The sequence below is a fragment of the Rutidosis leptorrhynchoides genome, chromosome 9 (assembly GCF_046630445.1).
Source record: "Rutidosis leptorrhynchoides isolate AG116_Rl617_1_P2 chromosome 9, CSIRO_AGI_Rlap_v1, whole genome shotgun sequence".
Lineage (NCBI taxonomy): Eukaryota > Viridiplantae > Streptophyta > Magnoliopsida > Asterales > Asteraceae > Rutidosis > Rutidosis leptorrhynchoides.
The window spans coordinates 299,210,350-299,215,383 of record NC_092341.1 but is presented as its reverse complement, the minus strand read 5'-3'; the positions used below and the strand labels follow the sequence as shown (position 1 = coordinate 299,215,383).

Sequence of the window (5,034 nt, the reverse complement as noted above, 5' to 3'; positions counted from 1 at the left end):
TTTTTAAAATTAATATTAAAATAATATTGTAAACTTGTTTAAATTAAATCAATATATTTAAAATTGTAAATATTTGAAAAATTTATATAATTAATATAAGTTTGTATGTATAAATACAAAAATATAATATAAGTTTGGTGTGAATTTATAATATGAATTTTTATTTAAGTTTGGTGTGAATTTTTAATTTTATGCATTTTTAAATTTAAGTTGTGTGAATTTAAAAACAAAAATTTACTTTATGTCGCTAAGTTAAAAATATGATTTTTAAAATTCGTCGTAAGTTGAAGACTAGGTCTTTGAACCGAAATTGCTTTACCCGAGGGAGGGACGAGAACTTTTATTATCATTATTTTTAATCTTAATGAACTAAAGTATGCCAAAAACATTAAAAAAATCCAAAAATCTTTACTTTTAAAACCGCGCTTTGAATTGACAAATTTTAAAATTTTATCGAGGGACAGACTAGGACATCGATCCGAAAAGCCCTCATCCTAAAAAGAAACAAATTTTTAAAATTTTATTAATTATATGTTTTATTTAGTTTAAGGTTTTATAAAAAAAAAAAAAAAAGCTGAAACACTGTAGCCGGCACCCCATGCGATCGCATGGGGTTTGCACTTGGAACCCATGCGATCGCATGGGGACCAAATGCAGGTCAGACTCAAAACTCCCAGCGGGTCTGTCTTCTCCACACAACACACACACAAACACGAAACTCTCTCAAATCTTCACCAAATTTCGCCAATTTTCCACCGTAATTCATCATTTTTCTTGCTCTAATCATGCCTAGATTCTCATTCTTCAGCAAAATGGTAAAAATTACACCCCTAAACTCATAAATTTGCTAGTTTTTGTGATAATTACCAATATTTTACCTAATGCAATTTTGTTAATTTCTAGTGTAATTAGTGTTAAATTGTTAGTATTTTATGCATGTATAACCTAGATTGATGCTATTTAACATGATTTGAAGCCAAAAACTTCAAAATTTTTAGAAATCTTGGGTTTGTGTTCTTGAGCAATTTGGGGCTTTTTGATATAAACAGGTTATGGCCGATTTTTATCATGAATTATTGCTAAATTGAGTAGTGTAACATGTTTAGATAGTTAAATGATCCAAACATTGATCCTAAACATGATTTTTAGAGATTAAAGTGGACTTTTTAAGTCCAAAATTCATGAACTTGATTAATTTGATATATTTTCCATTTGAGACTTGTTTAATTATTAGTAATGACTATTTTGACATGTTATTTGAATTAAATGCTTATGAACTTTGTATACATTTTCATATGTGCTATTTGAAAAGTGTAGAATTGTGAAAAATTGTGAAAATGTGTATAAGTTTAATTTTGATTTAACATGTTATAGTGATTGTTTTAAGTTGTTATTTTGCTAACACTAATGCATATTTGGATGCACAAATTTTGTGTTTAATGTATTTTGCAGAAAGCCGATACGGGAGGTTCAGGAGCATCATTATCTAGACGACCAGCACCAGCACCAGAACCAGAACCAGAAATGCAACACGAACAAGAACCACAACAAGAACCACAACAAGAACCACAACAACAGCCTGATCAGCACATACCTTATTATGATCCAGTACAGTTTGTTGATGAATTCATAGTATTCCCAATGAGGCAGCCAGTAGAATTCCCAACGATTCCTGAGCACACTCTGCATCCTAATCTGAGATTTGATAGGAGATGGAGAGATTACAAGACATATCAAAGGAACAAATTCAAATTGGTAACAAAAAATGTAGAGGTGCCAAGGGTAATCGATTGGGTTCCTTTGGAAACGGTCCATCTAGCTGACCGTGTTAGACAGCTTTTAGTTCAAAGGTATGGCAGTTCTTCTTTTACAGATTGGGAACGTCTTTTCACCATTCATAGACCTGTATATAAGGAATGGTGTGTTGAGTTGATGAGTACTGTATCACTTGATATAAATATAGTTAGAATAGATGATAGAAGATTTCTTAGGTTTATCCTTGGCGGTAGGATGTACAGAATGTCCATGCTGGACATGGCCAGGGCTTTACAGATATATACACCTGGTGAGTTACTACTACCCGATTGTACAAACTTGATTCATTATGGTGAAAGGGTAGATAGCAACTTTGACGCTGACGCCATTTGGAGGCGTATGTCACATTTTGATGTTTTTACACGAGCAGGAGGACACTCCTATACACATATTGACAGAGCCGAGCTTCGTATTATTCATAGATTTTTGGCTAACTCGATTACACAGAGAGGTCATAATAAAGAAAAAATTACCTTACATGATTTATTCTACCTAAAGTGTATTCGGGATCCTAGAAGCTTTGTCAATATCCCTTACTGTGTTGCTTTTTATTTATCTAAAATGGTAGAGGGAATGCAGGATGGGGGTATAATAGGAGGAGGTGTTTTTGTTACTCTCATTGGAGAGTATTTAGGTGTTGATAGGAACCAAGGAGGTCCATTACAGCTTTGTAGAGAACAGGTTGAGCCCTTAGGATTGAAAGTTTATGTAGGTGCTAAGGTATTGAAAAGTAGACGTAACCAGGCAGTACCCTATGAGGGATCTCATCCTCAGGTAGAGAGAGGCTCGGACGAGGAAATGGAGGAGGCGGAAGACATTAGGGATGTCTTTCGAGATGCTATTCTTGACGTCCACGTTCGTATAGATGAGGAAGCAATGACGAACGCGGACAGACATAGTATGTATGAGCAGTGGAACTCCGAGCGAGTATACGAGGATTATAGGCGACGCCAACACGATAGCTGGTTAGTTCATCATCACCAAATCATGAGCCAGCTATCATATCAGGTACCAAATATCTATGTACCTACTCGACCTGCTCATTTTCCGCCACAACGCCCCGATATCCGACCACCCTTTAACCGGTATGACTATAATCAAGCATATCAGAACACCTATAACCAACAATGGAATCCACCTGATGAGATGAACTGGAACCCATATCCAGACTGATTTAGTTCCATTTGGTTATTTATATGATTTTTATGTTTCTATCTTTTTACTTATTCATGTTTAAACTTATGTTATTGAATATACTTATGTAATCTTTATCATTTTTATTATTATTGTGTACTAATATTTCACATTTAGGATTTGAAAGTGGGATATTAAGTCCCATTTCAAATTGCCATGCATCTTTATATTTGTATGTGTGTATATTGTAAATTGTACAAAACAGGGTAAAACAGCGCATTTTCAAAGACTGGCATTAAGTTCAGCAAAAGCTACTAATTTTGACGGTAAGATGAAAAATAAATGTGATGTAACAACAGACGGAATGAACAAATGATATGCACCATTTATCATTCAGCAAAAGAAACGCCAATATGTTTGGAAACTTTGGTAAAATTTAATCATTTCTACGCTAATCACCCTCAATAATTTAAATTGTTACTGATTTCTTGCAAATGGGGGCATTGCAAGATCTTAAGTGTGGGAAGGGGTTAAATTCTTTCGGATTTTAAAATTTTTACTTTATACACTTGGTTACCATTAGAAATACTAGTAAAGTAGTAGTTGTATTAGAATCTTGTGCTCTCTGATAATAAAGAACGGCCCTAGTCTTATATACTGACTACCCAATTCTAGTAAAATTTTTCAAAATTTTCAATTAAATGAACTCAAAATCATGTTTATACATATTTATGAACGATAAAACTAGGTGTTAACACCGAAATTATTGTTACCTCGGAAAGGACATAAATTGAGAAACAAACCAAAATATTAAAATTCATTTAAAATAGAATAGAGGACAATAAAAAGGAAAATAAAAGCCAAGTGTGGGAAAAATTACCAAGTTATCTTAAACATATGTCACATATTTCTGTAACAAATAATTGAAGATACTTTTGCTTTGGACTAAACTAAACTGTTTTACCCGATGAAAGAAAAGAAGAGATGGATCTACACGATGAATCAATTCCATCGTTAAAAGGAAGTAAAGTCTTTCGAAAAAGAAACGCGCTTCTTGATTTAGGTCATGAAGTTGTCGTCCAGACCAGCTGTAGGTTGATGAAAAATCTAGAAAAGTCATCTCTAAAATCAGCAGGAAATCCACGGACCTCAGCATAAAACAGGGTCGCCAAGTGGTCAGATTTATCCTAACCATGAGAAAGATTTATCTCGTACAATGGGGGGCACCGTGCAAATTAGCTTGATAAGACTAATGAATCAGACCCCCAGAAAGGATAATCTCCTTAAAAGATCAGAAATCAGCTTTTAAGCCTGATATTACTCAATCCTAGAGATTGACCTTAAAGATTGAGAATTACAAACTCATGGAATTCATTGATATCTAAACTCGAGCTTGAATGAGAAAATATTTTGATTAAAATTACAAACCGATTTGTTTTCTGAAAACCCATTTTCAATGCGTTCATTACCATTGAACGTAAAATCCTAGGAATTCACCTGGAATTCATTAGGTCACCTGAACTAAATCGGGTGTCAACAGTTAATTGATTTAATAATTTTTTATGTTGTTACAAAAGAATCAAATAACTAAGCCCATGACTCTGGTTTTTCCCACATCGCGTAGAAACTGAAATGAAACTAGCTATTTAATAAGCCTGGACAAAAGAACCATCATGACCTTACTTGAACAGGATCTGTTCTATAGGTTTTGTATCTCTGTATTCTTGAATCCTAAAAAGACAGAAACCCATGTTTGGTTGATGAAACAAGACCATTTAGCCAGAGCGTGATTAACAGTGTCTTATGGTCTACACCACCATGGCTCAGTAGAGGATCTTTGCCAGTCCATGTTATGGTTTCTGGCATGACTAAATGGTTGTCTGAAAAACACGCAATCTTTTTTTTTTTTTAATTATTAGTGAGTTGCATAACTGGTATGAATATTGCAACTACTCGATGTATCTTGATAACATAATTTTCATCTTGAGTTACTGATTTAGTACACTTGCAAACCTCAATTTGAAGTCAAGTTTGGAATGAATATTTATTTATTTTGTTCAGTTAACCATCGTGTCAGGATAAGCT

General features: G+C 33.7%; 1 non-coding gene across 1 annotated transcript; it reads left to right on the top strand.

The window, feature by feature from the left end:
* Positions 1–4,622: 4,622 nt before the first annotated feature.
* Positions 4,623–4,839, top strand: LOC139869619 (small nucleolar RNA U3). The gene has a single exon (XR_011766222.1). It is a non-coding gene; the product is annotated as a small nucleolar RNA U3 (small nucleolar RNA).
* The last annotated feature ends 195 nt before the right edge of the window (positions 4,840–5,034 follow it).